This window comes from Solea senegalensis, unplaced genomic scaffold (genome assembly GCF_019176455.1).
Source record: "Solea senegalensis isolate Sse05_10M unplaced genomic scaffold, IFAPA_SoseM_1 scf7180000012744, whole genome shotgun sequence".
Taxonomy (NCBI): domain Eukaryota; kingdom Metazoa; phylum Chordata; class Actinopteri; order Pleuronectiformes; family Soleidae; genus Solea; species Solea senegalensis.
Window position 1 is genome coordinate 185188 of NW_025320685.1, and position 16945 is coordinate 202132.

The window sequence follows — 16945 nt, forward strand, 5'->3', positions numbered from 1 at the left end:
TATCTCAGTGTGTGTGTGTGTGTGTATGACATTGTGAGTTCAGTCTAATTTAAAAAGAATAGTTGGCTTTAAATCTCTGGCCCCAACGAGAAATTCAGGCCCTTGCCCTGGGAGCCAGCATCATTAAAATACAAGAGCAAGGTTTAGAGTTCTAGTCTGACAACCACAAACAAGATGCATCATTGTAAACAAGCAAGACTGTTACTCTAAATGTCACTAATGAGAGCATGTTTTTAATCCACAGAATGTCAACAACTCATTGGGGAAGTTTCCTTTCATCGCATTTTTAAAAAGATAAACAACAAGTATCATTATGATGCTTTGGTCCACACTAAAGTGTGCGTGTGTGTACTTGTATTTGTTGCCTCTGGCCTGAACACTGACCTTGTCAGGACCAGAAGTCTTCATGGAGGCCAAAACCTGGTCCTAATGAGACAGAACCTAATTTCTGATGCACTGCTTAAGTTTAGTTTAGGCTGTCCAAATGCATGGAAGTCAATGAGAGAACCTTGTGTGTGTGTGTGTGTATGTGTGTGTTATGCACTCATATACACTTTAGAGTGGATTAAAGTAGGTGAACATCGATTCATTCATTCATTCATTCAGAGCAGAGAATGTTGCTGAATGATTTGAAACCCATTTTCTCAATCATACAACTTTTGGAAAGTCTGAAGAAATACTTTTCATCGCTTTACACAAACTTTTGAGTATCACTTGATCAAGGACGAACGTGCAACAAGCATACTTTACTGTATTTAAAGCATCTATCCTTCTTTCAGGCAAACAACACTTCAGGAAAATACCAAAACCAGCACTGAATGGATGTGGCTTGTATCCAAAGACAAAATTGGCTTATTTTTCTTTGCCATAAAGCTCCATCGTAAAAACAAAACAAAACATATTACTGTCATCTATTGTGAGTCGAGCTCAAATGAGGTCACTGCTGAAAATACAGCAAACACAAGTGTATGAACTTGTGTTTGAAAAATTTCCCAACAAGTGCACCGTTTACTCTCGTTTGATAAATGTTTACTAAATGACGTGTCACGATTCTTTCGATACACATCTTCTGTAGTTAGCTGTAGGCGACTGGCCTTGCTTGAGTTAGATACACATCTTCTAAATAAGTAATTGTTTTGGCACAAATGCGGCAGTGCCCGGGAAACAAAGGTTGTTCAAAGTTTCTTCTGACCTTGTCGAGAGTGTACTTTCAGTGTACGGCAACATTCGAGAGAAAGGTAATAATGCTTGTGTTCATGAGCACCCACGATCGCACGGCAAATTTAAACAACAATAAAATGATATGTAATACAAGATCCAATGAGTGAATACAATTATATTTTATGTAAATAAAATAGTATAAAAAAGGGTCAACAACCAAGACTGAAATCAGTCAGTACCGACAATTATTGCAATAAAATGTTAATAAAATGTCAAATATGGTTGACTGAGTATTGCTCAATAGTGAAATTTGAATGTTTCTGTGTTTAACAAGTGTTTACTGTTATCTGTCATTAGAAAGTTTAAACACAATTAACTCGTTGCACTAATCCCGGGATCAGAATACATGATATTTGTGTCTTTCACGATGGTCACCATGTTCAGTTTATCGATCACAGTGGCACGGATAAGTTCATAGGTCATCGGGGAGGCGGGGCAACACCCTTGCCAACATTTTAGTTTATTAATTTTGTCGTGGAAGTCCCTTGAGGAGGCGTCGAGAGGCAGGGGTACTGTTGCCAAAGCTGCAGCAGCATGGTCGCTCTTCCTCCATGTTTATGTCCGTGTGCCATGTCACTAGGAATAATATGCTGGACTTCTCCTCGGGGGGGCGTGGATCAGTTACACACTTGAGTGCGGTGCCTCATTAAAGGTCATACCTGGTGTTTGCAATGATCACAAAAAGTACGAGAAGTTGTTAAACAAATGTTCACCGCCCTGTTTACACTGTCAGCTGCTCACATTTGACCAACAAACGGTGACAAGCGGTGTCAGACCCAAGTTGTCCCAGTTGACTCACGCACACTGTTTGACACCTTATTAAAATGAAAGATGCACAATATGAATAGACGTTCAATCTCTGTTTACTTTCTCAGCTCCACATATTTGGCCAATTACTGTTTGACGTGAACATCATTTTAAAGCTGATTTTCTTTTGCTAAAAATGTGCAAACACTGTCACACGCGAGCTCTCCCGGCTCTCACAAACACCGTTTGACACCTTATTAAAGTGAGCCATATCAAAGACGAAGAGATGCTCAATCTCTGTTTGCGTTCTCAGTTCCCAGACATCTGGCCAATTTCACCTCTGCTTAAAATTAACACCAGCTCCAGAGCAATGATTTAGATTTTCAACTCATCGAAAAAAATATCCACGACTTGAGTTACAGATGAATAACCGGTGTTCACTGCACTGCAGAGCAGAGACGACAGAGAAATGAGATCTATACAACATGAGCGTCTGATTCACTAAGCACCGACATGAATTCTATGCTGAAGTACCTTCAATACCTTCAAATCAGCACTGCACAGGTGAGCGGTGCGATCGATGCCCACAAGTTTAATAAGCCTCGTTAATATAAACCACAAGTCTCAGCTCTGCCCTCTCTTCTGAACACTTCTCCTCCTCATCATCATCATCATCATCCTCTCCACTCACACTCATGTCCCCCTTTCACCACTCTCCATGCCAGAGATGTCCACAAGTCAGTGTTTGCAGGTCCAAGTCCAGTCTCAAGTACAAGTCAAATTCCATCTGGTCTGTCTCTAACACTGCATTGTACTGTGCTATCATCCCGACAGTGTTAAATCTGAGCAATGTAGGTGCGCTTTAAAAAGTCTACTGCAGTGCAATGTGAAGAAACACACAAACACAAATTTTGTTTCAATTTTTTGGTATTTGAGTTGTGCACCACAGGATACATGATGTCTGTCTGTTTCACTATAGCCCAACCTCTTCACGTATTAAACCCTCTTATGACCGCTTCGCGGATGACACCCAGCTCTACCTTTCTTGTAAACCAAATTCCACACCACCACCCCCCTCCCTCACCTCTTGTCTCGCCGAATATAAAACCTGGTTCACCTCAAACTTTCTTAAATTAAACTACAATAAAACTGAAATCCTCCTCCTCGGCACGAAATCGACAGCTTCTCTCTCACCATTGACAGCTCCTCAGTTTCCCCCTCCCCTCAGGTAAAGAGTCTGGGTCTCATCCTCAACAGCACTACCCGCACTGCTTATTTTCATCTCCGCAACATCAACAGACTCCGCCCCTCCCTCACCCCCCACTCCACCACCGTCCTTGTTCACAGCCTCGTCACCTCCTGTCTTGACTACTGCAATTCTCTCCTCTTCGGCCTCCCTCAAAAGTCTCTCCATAAAATCCAACTGGTCCAAAACTCAGCCGCCTGTATCATCACAAAGACCCCCACACACCACCACATCACCCTCGTCCTCCAGCACCTCCACTGGCTCCCTGTAAAACACTGCATCAAATACAAACTCCTCCTGGACACATACATGGCCATCCACAACCTTGCCCCTCCCTACCTGTCTGACCTCCTGCACGTCATCACCCCCACTTGTTCCCTCAGATCCTCCTCCTTCATCCACCTCTCTGTGCCCCCTGCCAGCCTCACCTCTGGAACACACTACCACCTGACCTCCGTAACTGTGACTCTCTCCCTATCTTCAAATCAAGACTCAAAACTCACCTGTTCTGGACTTCCTACTGCCTCTAACCTCCCTGCTTTTACTGTCACTGCCCTATTTTATTGTGTTGATTTTATGTGTTTTTTTTTGGTTTAGCTAATTGTGTGAATTTAATTCATTCTGTTTGTAAAGTGTCTTTTAAATTAAATGTATTATTATTATTATTATTATTATAATTTTGTATCAGTGAGCAGATAGTTTGCCTCTCATGGACGATACAATAACAGAAAAAAAAAAGTTGCGCAGAAACATTGAAATTTTGTAATAAATTAGTGCAGAATAACATCCTTTTTTTAAAGTCACAACTTTGACGGTAATATTTCTGTATTTCTATGTATTATACTGTATGTTCTGAAATCACAAACACATATATTTAGGTTCCATTGTCAGAATCAGCAGCAAGTGCTCATATAGTGTCTCTTTCTCTCTCTGACATTCAGTGTTTTAGATTGACAGGTAGTTTGGTGACGTGTGTGCACAAATAAGACATGAAATGTGCTTGTTTGCAAACATAAGACAAGAGCAAATCTGTGCGTTTGAGACGCTGGTGTTGAGAGAGGAGATAAATAACAGATGTGCTTTTGATAACACTGTAATTATCATATAAAAACACAAGCATGCACGCACACCCACACCTAACCTAATATCTGGCGCTTCGGTGGTGATATTAGAGTAATATATTATAATCATGCTGCGTCTTCAGTCTATCTGGGACACCCGCGGCACTTTAGGGAAATACATCACTTATTTGTCTGCACACACACACACACTGTAGAAATGCAGTGTGAACACAATCTTTTTCTTCACAGTGATGAAGCAAATCTATGAGCTATTAGGTTAGAAACATGTTGACAATACACTGCAAACAGTCTCGAAGCAGTAAGAGTAGTGAGGACACTCATAGACATAATGCATTCCCTCACCCCTTACTCTAACTTTAATCATCACAACTAAATGCCTTACTAATGCCTAACCTTTACCCTCACACTAACCTAAACCCAATTCTAATCTTAACCCTAAAACCAAAACTTAACCCTTAAAACCTCTTTTCAGGGGTGACAGAACATGAGTTTGTTTGGTCCTCACAAGAACACACACAGATTCCATAACCTCAGAGGACATTGTACTTATGCTGCGTTCATACCAAATGCGAATTGTCCCGTCATGGCTCAAAGAAGCACTGCATTTCTGTGCAACATCATCCGCCGGTTGACATCCCCATGCCCAAACCACCGGCATCATCAGCCATCTGACCATTTGCCACGGTCTGCCCTTTTTGTTTTTGTCCCGGTACATATAGCAACTTGTGTCATAGAGCTGTTTGGCTGCCCAGGCACAGAAATGATAATGGTTAAAGAGTATTTGAGGTCTTCCGTAAAATCTTAACTCAGATACAGTCTTTGCATCAACGCTATTTCTGTTTCAAATTTGAAAATGTTCAACTCGAGCGCCAGAGCAGATGACACAATTAGCTCAGTCCGGCCGAGCATCTACTCGCGTCTATGCATTGACTTTGTATGTGAACTCATTCACTCACAGCATTACATTCGTTTCCTGGAGACGTAATAATAACGCTGACATTAACCATAACTACTACCTGCCTACTGACTAAAATGTAATAATCCATGTAAGACATGTCCCCAAATTGTGACTGTATAAACAGATTTAGGTCCCCACAACATAGGGTAATACCTGGAATACACACACATGCACATGGCCTATTTGAAGCAGTGATTAATAACATAAATGAAACAGAAAAAGGATGAAGCACGTATATATTTTGTTATTCTGGCTTAGTCTGTGTCTTAGTCACAGTCTTATTTTCCTCGTGCTCTGTTTCTCCCCATCTCATGTTATTGACCTTCTCATCACACGACTCATGATGTATGAGAACACTGAGAAGCCTCAGGTTAGTCGCCTTTTAATGATCACAGCAGTTGGAATTATTATCTTAACTGAACAGCTGCACAGGTTTTTAGTCATTCATATTTTATATAATTTTTCAGACAATTTCTTTGAAGTGGTATTTTCTAATTAGATACATTTTGATTGTATGTGTTTTTCATTGTATTTATTTGTGTAGTAGTAGTGTTTTATAATTAAATTAAAAATGTATGTAATCTATAACTCTACCTCTTCCCTGTCAAAAAAAAAAATACATAGAAGTGTTCAGGTTGACTATTTTTATTCTGAAGTGAAGGCCAAGGAGTAGAGGTGGGTCTTTAAAAGCAATTTGACATGTTCCATGGTGGGGGCAGATTTAATGTCCATGGGTAACTCGTTCCAAAATTAGGGGCAGGCCCGATCGCCCCAGGTTTTTAGTCTGTTATTAGACCTCAGTGCTCGGCATGGAATGTGAAGAAGAAGAAGACGTTCAGAGAGGTAAGATGGTGCCAAACCTGTTAAGAGCTTTAAAAACCAACAATACCATTTTAAAATTGGACAGTGGAGAGAGCGCTACACAGGTGTGATGTGGTCTCTGACTGGTCTAAACCACCATAATCCAGCCGAGATGTTATAAAAGCATGGACTAGAGTCTCTAAGACCTTGCGAGGGAGATGGGCCTTCACCTTGGCGATGAGCCTGAGTTGGAAAAAGCTTGACTTAACAACGGCGGAGATTTGTTGAGGTATGAATGTGCCTGTTTGGGTTTGTGGGGTGTGATGGTGTTTTTATGTGAAGCTCTTTGTGTTACATTTTTATCTGATGATAAACCCGATGATAAACCCCACTCTTTTGTGGAGTTTTCTTCGTCTGAAGTCTGGGTCCATGTGTGTCCTGACAGAGTCACTGGTCAGGCCATCTGACCATGCACACGACAGGCTGCCTGTTAATCAGTGGGACATTTGGTGCCAGGGTCAGATTTCCGGGGGAAGCTGAGTTCATATCTGAGTTTGATTCTTTGGCTCCAGGACAAGTGGAGAAATGAGTCAGAAAAAGTGAATAAACGAAAAGAAAATGGAGAGTGAAAGGATGGAGAGAGAGAGAGAGAGAGAGAGAGGGAGGGATTCCTGTCCTCCTGCCTCCCACTGACACAAGATGACAACAGAGACTTCCAGCTCTCTAAATCTTATTAGCCTGTCCTCTCGTTCTATCATTTACAAGTGCCTCCACCAACTGCGGCCAGTAATTGCTATTCTTTCACAGTGGAGAGGAGAAAAAAAATGATGGGGCAAGAAAAGGGGACAGAAGGACAGAGGAAAATGGTATGTGACGGAAAGAGGAAATGAGAGGGAGGGAAATTTGCGTCAGTGTTAGAAGGAAAAAAAAACTTTTCAAGAATCTTAAGCTACTTCAAAAAAATAAAAAACTTTTTTGAAAACCTCTGCAAATATAGTCTTCTTTTTTCTTTTCCTCCATCTGGTGTCACCTCAGTCCAAGAACCTTCAGTGTGGCTGCATCCTCTGAAATCAATTGACTGTGTTCCAGTAGAATATCCCGTTTGTGTCTGTGTTTGTGTGAGTTTACTGGATCAGAGGATTAACTGTATCTAAGAATCTCCTCGACATGCAAAGCATCCAGTCATCTGCTCATCTCAGTGTCTCTCTCTGTGGTTTTGAGGAAAAACACTTTAAACTCTTCAAAGGACTGTTTAACAAGTATTGGTTTTCATGAATTTGATTGTGATGATCAACATGAAAGTACGTGTGTGTGTAGGTAGTTATATGTGTTACCTCTTTATGACTCTTCTGGCATTAACACTGACCTTGTCAGGACCAGAAGTCCTCAAGTAGACCAAAACCTGGTCCCAATAAGGTAGAACCTCATTTATGAGGAACCAGTTAAGTTTAGGGCTAAGATTGTGAAGTGTGGCTAAGTTGGGGTTAGGCATGAAGTGCTTATGGCTAAGGTTATAGGGATAATGCTATGTCCAAATGAATGGAAGCCAAAGAAACGTCCAAAGAAAGAATAGCTGTGAGAGGAGATAAAGGGTTCACAGTCACACTGAGCACAAAAGGTTGCAGCTTTGTAGCTTTAAGGTCGCAAGCCATTTCACTGGAAAAAGACTGCCAGACAAACTCACACAGCGAAGTAGTACAGGCAACACTGTTGCCTCACAGCAGGAAGGTCACCAGTTTGGATCCCGATGGCCTTTCTGTGTGGAGTTTGCATGTATTGGCCGTGTGCGCGTGTACAACTCTGAATTGACCATGAGAGTGAATGGTTGATCGTTTGATCGTTGATCTCCGCGTTTGCTCTGCTACTGACTGGCGACCTGTCATATGTGTAACGTCTATGTTTATCACTTTTTTCGATCCTATCCATTCATACTCTGCCGACACAACCATCAGGAGCTACTTGGAGTTAAGTGTGGGGCATCAAACCCACTACCTTTCAGTTGAAAGACAACTCGCTCTACCACTCGCAGCAACACCTCATGCCAAGATTTACAACACAAAATAATCCCAAGATGATTGAGGGTTGAGACAATAACAGCCTTGATAAAAATGTGTTAAAATCACACTTGCACACATGAGCAAATTTCATGACAGACAGAAAAGACCATGTGGTGTGCTTAAGAAATGGGTGGATGTAATATAAACAGCTCAGTGTGACTTTAAGGAGCTTTGGCTAGAAAATACAGACAGAAGACAGAACTGTCTCGATGGACAGAGTCGGGTGACTCACAGTTGGAGACTTTGAGGGCCATGGAACTCTTCCAGCTGTGTCATGAGTATCAAAACTACAGCGACTGCATCTCAGAATAGCTCGTTCTTTGATACGTCAAAGATGTAAACTTGTGTGACAGATATAAGGATTCTCCCACGGTGCATCTCTGTGAGGAACATGCAATCAAAGAGCTTAAAATTCTGTTGCAAACTCAAGTAAGTACCATGTAAACATGTGGTAATACAGAATAGTCAACGCGGTTTAAATCAATTTGGATTTTTGTCCAAGAAAAAAACAATTACAAAGAATGAAAAGCATTACATACAAACATACATTTTTAACTGTGCATATCAGCTGATCATTAAAACGAAAACTATAGTTTTCTTGGCGATATATCATTTTCCTCTTGTGATGCACGTCAGACTATTGAGACAACAGCTACTTTTGCATGGACTCAAATAATCAGAATAAAAGCTGAATCTGAATAGAATAACATGTCATGTAAACAGCCCATGATTGCCATGTGGATCTGTGTTCGTATAAATAGTCGATCTGATCATGACCGCTTCTTCCCGCTTTGGTGCAATCACGTGTCGTATCCACATAAATGTGACATCTTTCCACTTTGTTACTGCTGTAAAAGGATGAAAATTTCATTCCAAAAAAGAATAAGGAACAGATGCGAAAGAGGAGGAAAATGAGATGGAATGCTTTATAAGAAATGCTTAACACGGTCTAAAAATTACAATCACGGTGAATGTGGTGTACTGCAGTTAAAACTGACTTCAAACTGTTGAATTACTGCAATATGTATAAAAATGGATGCAAAATGGCATCATGGCTGAATGTTTAACTCTTTATTGCATCCAAATACAAATGCTTATGTTTGTCGTCCAGGCTCCAACTCGATCACTCCCTCCAGATATGATACATTGACATATCCGGGAGAGGCACTCTGGAACCTACAGGTGGATGATGCTGGGGTGGTGGTGGTGGTGGTGGGGCTTAATTAAACCTTTTTTTATTTTATTTTCAACCATTTTTTTTGATCTGTTGTCTTTTTTATCAGAATTGGTGAAACAATAGGGAACAAACCTATTGTTTCATCAATTTGCTAGACTTTTATATTTACAGTACATCCAGTTCATATTTGTGTTAATTCAGTTCAAAGTGTTGAGTTATTTTAATGTTATCCACACCTGGTGGCCAACCTATAGATAACCACTACATATACAGTATATGGGTGCTTGATGTGGTTTAAATACAATTTAAATACAATCATTTTTCATGTATTCTTCATTTTATATCTCATAATGGTTCGTCTGACGTTTACAATGACGTGCAATAAAAAGACAACTGCCCTGCCACTGGCTTGTGTTGTTCTCCATCTCATACAGTGAGTAACACTCTGTGCTCATGAGGGAAAATATTGCTATTGTCTTCCACCATTTATGACAAACAATGTGTGAAAACACGAACAAGCCTTCACAAGAAATTAAATGAATGAGTGTGAATTATAGGCAGGCTCATGAAAGTAATTATCGGGTGGAAAAACTTTATGAATGTCTTCAAAAGTGTCGTTTCTTGCATCACTTCTATCAGCTTTTATTCAAGCGCTCCATTCAATACCAGAATGGCGGATCATTAACCAAACAAGCAAGGCAAAAAGTACTTTGTGGCTCCAGACCATGTGCACAGTATGTTCACTGATGTGTTTTTGTTCCGAGACGGAAGAGGTTGCACGTGGGGGGGCATCAAACAGATGGAGAGCCCATGTAGCACAACAATGTATCCTGGCAAAGGAAACAGGGGATGTGTGAAGATGGAGAGAGGAACAAAAAACAATATCAGAAAAATACTAAAGGCAAGAGCACAGCAGAGGAGAAGACAATTGAGATAGATTAGAGATATGGACAGAGAACAGCAGGAGAATAAATATACAAGAAAACAGACAGAGTGAGAACAAAAGAGCGAGAGAAACAGAGGCGGAAAACAATGGGAACACAAAGGGAAGAGGGTGACAGATGGTGTGAGGTTGTGAGCCAAATTCCATGACAAAACAACTCCACTGTAGTGAAAGTGCTGTTTCACCTCACAGCGGGTGCTGTAACTGTAATTGTCGGGTTTCTGATTGTCTTTTATTATAGGCTGTCATCCATGTAAACAGCCGGAGAATTAACGTTGATGTTACCGATAGCACATGAACCGGTGCAGAACAAGTGATCAAGATTCCATTTGCCTCAATTACCACTTGAATTTAATACATGCACATCATTCATCAGACTGCTTATTAGGTCTGGGTTGAATTTACAATAACGCCATGTAGAAATTAATTCAGCAGCAGTTGTAGTGGGGTTGGAGGTGGTGTGTAACACGGAGAACTAGAATGAGACGTACAACGAGCACCAGCGTCTCCCAGCAAAGAAAAAGTAAGGCAATCCCGCTTAAAGAAAACCAAAAACAAAAAAAATCCATCATGACTTTTATACACGACACAAACACACAAACTAGTGACGGGCAAAGCAGTTGTTTTCGCTGTAACTGAATCATTAGGATCAGTTCATTAAAAAGGTTAATACTGCAGAACGGGTTGTGATTCGGCTCACGATCGCTGGCTTTCAGTCAAATATAGAAATTATTGGGAAATCTTGTTGCTAAATGTCGGAGATAACGCAGGTTGTCGAATTTTTATGTCTTTTTAACTGATCTTCACTTCGACATCGTTTGGTTTGATTCTTGTGTCGGATGTCGCGCTCATGTCTCTTCCAGTGAGGACACTCTCTGACCAATCAGTGGCCGGCAGTGACATCAGCAAACTCGTCAGAGCAGGTACTGTATAATGAAAAAGTGCTATGGTGTGGTCAAATACAAATTTAAACACAATTCTGAATGTTATACTTGATTACCATCATCCTATTAATTAACCATTTTACAATAGTCAAATTATGAATTTTTGAATTTTTTGAATAGAATATATTTCCCTAATAATGCCTTTTTTGGGTATTAGTTGACCGGCATTAGAAACACAACCAGTGAGCCAGAATGTGACCGTGTGTGCATGTGACCATGCATAAGCAGGTGTGACTATCAGTTGGCGGGCAAGCTACAAGTGTCGCTGCCACGGTCCAGCTGGCATACAGAGGTGGTCGCTGGCAAATATACTGACTTATGCCGACTAACACACTCACACACTCACACACACAAACACACACACACACACACAGGTGTGCACAGCTATTCTTCTTAGGGCACTGCAGAGACTTGCATTCATTCAGCCTAAATAAAGCCTTAATAATAAATAAATCCCACAAACAGTTAATGCTGAACCCTTATCTTAAAAAAAAAAACAATTCCAATCTTAGCCCGAAGCATAACCAGTTCCTCAGAGAGCAGGTTCTGCCACATTAGGACTAGGTTTTGGGCTCCATGAGGACTACTGGTGCCGACATGGTCAGTGTTAATGCCAGAAAAGGTCCTTAAGAAGTGACACAAACAACACACACATATCTTTCTAAGGACAAGAAAAACAAACATACAAACCTATCTTTGTGAGGACATTTTCTTTTGCTATTTCAGGGTTATAGGTGTATGGATAGAATAAGGTTTATGTTAGGGTTAAGTGCAATTAGTTAGGGTAAGGGGGTAGGGAAAGCATTATGTCTATGATGTGCCCACACAAGATATATAAAAAACACAAAAGAATCATTAAAAGCCATCATTAAAAATCAACATCTTTCTGAAAAAGACCCACATCACTCAACTTCGAAACAAACATTTGGGCACAGTGATAGAGATATAGTGAACTTTTAAAGAACATGTTGGAGGGAATTAATCAGTCTGTCTCTCAAAAACTCATTAGATCCTCTTTCAAAATGCAGCAAAATCCTCAAAATCGAGTGTAATCCTTCATTAAATCATCACCAAAACCAAAGTCCTCTAAACCGCTCCTCGTCTCTACAGCAAAGAGCCTAATTTAACCTCTCAAAGTGTTTGCGTAATGGCTTGTTGTTTAATGATTTTTCACTCTATTGCAATTATACTGGGTGTAACATAACTTAATGACCACGAGGGTACGAAGCAGGCTGTATGTTTTAATCTTAGTGCCTCGTAGCCACCATATTTCATCAGATATGCTACAGTGTGTTTTCAATGTTGTGCATGTACACGCCGTCTTCTTGTTCCTTTTCTTTTGGGGAGAGATTTGCTGTGTCAACTCACAGCAAATGTAGCAGCAGCGGCACAATGATTTGAGAAGTCTGGTCCCACATTTACTCCACTTTAATTAGGGGCCACACAGAGTCATGGATGAATCCTCACAGAAAATAGTGAAAAATGGGAAAAAAAAGGAACATGATTTGAATTTGACTTTGTGAACACAAGAGTTTAAGGGCATTTAAGTAGCAGTGTGAGGTCAACCGTTCTAGTACAGAAAAATCTTATCACACCAAGTAAAAGTAGTTTTTTAAAAGGTCACATCTAAAACAAGGTGTCCGTGATTCCGCATATTTACACAAGATGATGATGATGATGATGACTCATGTGCTGGGAACGACGCTGTACTTCCGCCTCAACCTGACAATTCAGATGCACCAATTCCCCCGTGGCAAGGAATCTGTCTGTGTTTCTCCAGTCTCTCCCTCCTTCAGTCTCTCCCCGCAGCATTGCAAATCATTTTAAAAATATATATGGCCTCACTACAGAAATTCTTTCATCATCATCGTCCTCTTCTTCAGATACATCATTCTCATCAGTTTCTTCTTTGGTTAAAACTGCTGCTGCTGACAACAGAGAATAGGCTGTTCGTCCCTTTACCTGTGTCGTAGCTGCAGTGGCACTAATGGCTACTGTAAACATCAATCAATGAAGCAAAAAAAGACCCTTCTTGCAGCTTGTTTTAACCAGATATTCATGAATATGCAAGAGGCCTTGAGCCGTGTCACAGGTCTAATGAAAGTCTAATGCTGCATTTGACTGTTTTGACTGTTTTTTAACTCTCTGCATTTCTTATGTCAATTTACTAAATGCTACAATCGTGAGGAGAACGGATGATTCATGTGCATGAAAGTGTAGCCACGACATTTCCTCCAACATTATTCGTTTTGGTTGTAGCGTTAGAACAATAATACGACTGTAATTAACCTGAAAGAAATCAAAAGCCATGTAAATTAAAATATACAGTTTATCAATAATGAAAAGGGTAAATGGTCCGTGTTTATGTCGTATTTTTTTTGCGTCTTGGTGACCACTCGAAGCTCTCCACACTACAGTTTTCACCATAAACACATTCACAAAGATTTATAATGCAATGCTATTTTTTTCATCACATGTCTAACAAACCCATTTACCAACTATGTCTCTTCCAGGGACACATCAGTGTACAAACTAGAGGAGTCAGACCAGCTCTAATATGAATGATTTTTTTTTAGTTTAGTCGATAACCCATGCTGAAATATCACTATACAAGTTTTTTTCCCTGCGCCCGATTGCAGGGGTCATTTAGTCTCATCTGTAGTGAAATTAACATAATATTTTGCAAATTCATGTCACAGCAGAAGTATTGTCTTGATCAAAATAAAGAAAATAATAGTTGTAGAGGGAGTTAGCATAGCAGTCAAGGAGATAGCAGCCTTTTTAGTCTAATGTTGTCGTCATTAGTCATATTGGGTCAGGTCTTGGAGTTTTTGGCAATATCCAACAATACTTTTACAAAACTTATATCTGCTGATACTGATAGTGTGCCAATAATATTGTGCAGGACAAGATTTTTGAGTCCTCAATGTGAGAGAAAGTTCTACTCTTCAGCCAACTTTGAGATGAATTACTCACATATTCTTATAAGCAGAGCTGGTGTCCAATATTAACAGCCATAACTTAGGATAAGATGCAAACTAGGCGCGTATCAAGGTTCTCTCCCTAGATACCAAGATGATGCCTTACTGTAGTGTTCAGATGTCAGGCATTGTCTCCTCGGATCTGAGCTGTCTACAATGAACTCTTTGAACTTAACTCATCACTGACTACACAGGCTCTCAGCTGATAATCAAAAATCTCCATTACACTTAACAAATCACCAGATCAGCTGCATTTGCTGATCCAAAATGTGGGTGTTTTTGTTCACAGAGCTGTCTGTTCTTTCAAATCTGTTTGTTGGATGTACATGACGTTGAGTCATGTTCATGTTGCGAGAAGACTGCGGTGGTGCTCAGTGTAATAAGAAAAATATGAATATAATAAAGATGAGTCTGACTGAGTCATTTCCACTCAACAAGGAAATGTAGTTTCAGTGGCTCTGCAGGTAAGACAGACCGGAAGACTTGTTCCGTCTGCCTGACGATTATGTACAGGCAGACAGTGCAGACAGCGTGGCTGAAAATACCCACAATTATAAAGGAAGAGACAGACAATCTTAGACACCGAGTGAAAGAGAGAGACGGTACTTCTTGCAGTCTCTCAACCAGCTGCTCTTGCTTGCACAGCCAGAGGCATCTGACAAGCTGCTATGGACTTTCCCCGACACCTGGGGTCTCTCCCACTCTTCTTTCTCCATTTATAAACCTGACTTCAAAGAGAAGACATGGTCGGCAGCACAGGAAAAAAAAAAAAAAACATATATTAGGTACATTTCTCTTATTCAGTAACCTACCTGCAGGTACCTGCGGATGTTAATGATTTATGCTTGGAGCAGCAGCTTAAAATCAGCACTCAGCAGCTGCTGTTAAAAGCCGTTTGCATTTGGCCTGACAGCACAGCCGCAGTCTGCTTGTTGCAGTGGCTCCGCATTTATATTCAGACGTTACTATCAAGTTTTCGGCGCTGAGATTCAAACATAAATAAAAGGACAAAGGGAAATAGGGGTGGAGTGGCTCAGTGGTTAAGACCCTACCTTGTGTACCAAAGACATCATGGTCGCAAGTTCGATTCCACCCCTGGCTAATTGTAGTCTCAATTCAGTCTTTTATTTATTATTCTGATGCAAAATGGATGCCGACCTGGCGGTATTTTCAATCACTCTTCTTTTATACCCATTCACACAACGTGGGGTTACACAGGGTTAAGTGTCTTACCCAAGGACACATTGGTATGTGGAGCTGGGAATTACACACACACACACAAACACAAACAAAGGCAGAGATGTCTCAAATGATTGTACATACTGTTGTAGTCGAGCTACAATACACTAGGCAGAGTTTGCACTGCACAGCATCTGTCTCTTGTCTTTTGCCTCTAGCTCCTCGTAGCTCACACTCTTCTTATTTCCTTCTTTTGTTGTTTCGAAAGGTCATTGTCACAGCTTTCAGGTGCATTTTCACCGCCTTCTAGCACAAGTAACACATTACTTATTAGCAGGCGCTGGAATAAAGCAAAGGTTGCACAAGCTCATTTCTATGCAAATCGAGGAAAATCATAATAATAGAGGTACCATATGAAAAGCCCTCATCTTGACCAATATCCATCACTAACATTAAACTAAAAAGTAAGTCCCCACATTGTGTGTGCAAACAGATGTCCACAACATCAGAAACATGATTTGCAAGTGTGTGTGCTGAGAGCAGCTGACAATGACATCTATCTGTAAGGATGAGAACAGACAGCGAGCCGTGATCCCTTCCAGTTTTGGCAATACAGAGAACACACACCTTGGCTAATTCAATTACACGCACGCACGCACAAACACACACCCGCACGCACGCAATATCAATAAATCAGTGCCTTCATGAAAAATCAGCTCTTTTCACCTCTCATTCACATTACGTTATAAACAATTACCAACTACCCGCATAATTAATGCAGACTTAAGGAAGGACTGAGTGTTCTATTTTCTCAGTAGAAGTCAAGCATGGCTCTGCACCAGCATGTGAAGTATGACAATAGTGACAAAAGGCACATTTAATTAATTTCACTCGTTTTTTTCACATCTCTGAAATCATTAATTATTCTTCCTTAATTTATGGAAAATAAAAAAGTCTTTCGGGAGCTAATTATTTATCCATTATGATACGGCACAACCAATTATTAGAGTACAGTAGTGTTGTGCTGTGTCAGCTCCTGATTGCATTAGAGGCTGCTGAGAACATGAGGACATTTTATTATTTTCAGTCAGCATTAAATGCAAGGCAGACGTGAAATATGTGAACAGCTGATGGATGGACACTGTGCCCCCACATCTACAGCCACCGCCAAAACTGAAAGGACTGGTTTAAGTGAATTTAAAGGTCCAATGTGTACAAATGTGGTGATATCTTATTTCATTTAGGCAGAAATTGAAGATAAAATAATTAATGTTCACAAGTGTGTACTCAGTACTCAGTCCATTGTATGAATTGTTATTGTTATTCCTTACCCCAGAATGAGCCTTTTCTATTTATATCAGAGGCTGGGTCACCTCGAGGCCGCCACTTTGAGTCACCATGTTTTTACAAGAGCCCACAATGGACAAACTTAACTTATTTTGAGTTTTGATGCTAACTGAAGGCTACATAGTTGGAAGAGAAGGTGAGGTGATGGATATTCACCTGCACCATGCAACTTCACCAATAAATGCTGATACATTTCACACACTGTACCTTTAAGTTTTGTTCATCACTGCCATTGAGTGTAAGTGAAGTAATGATATGGTAA

General features: G+C 40.4%; 1 protein-coding gene across 1 annotated transcript in view; it reads right to left on the reverse strand.

The window, feature by feature from the left end:
* b4galt2 (UDP-Gal:betaGlcNAc beta 1,4- galactosyltransferase, polypeptide 2) overlaps positions 1 to 16945 on the reverse strand; it is a 160134-nt gene that overhangs the window by 85250 nt on the left and 57939 nt on the right. The gene's annotated exons all lie outside the window — the stretch shown is intronic.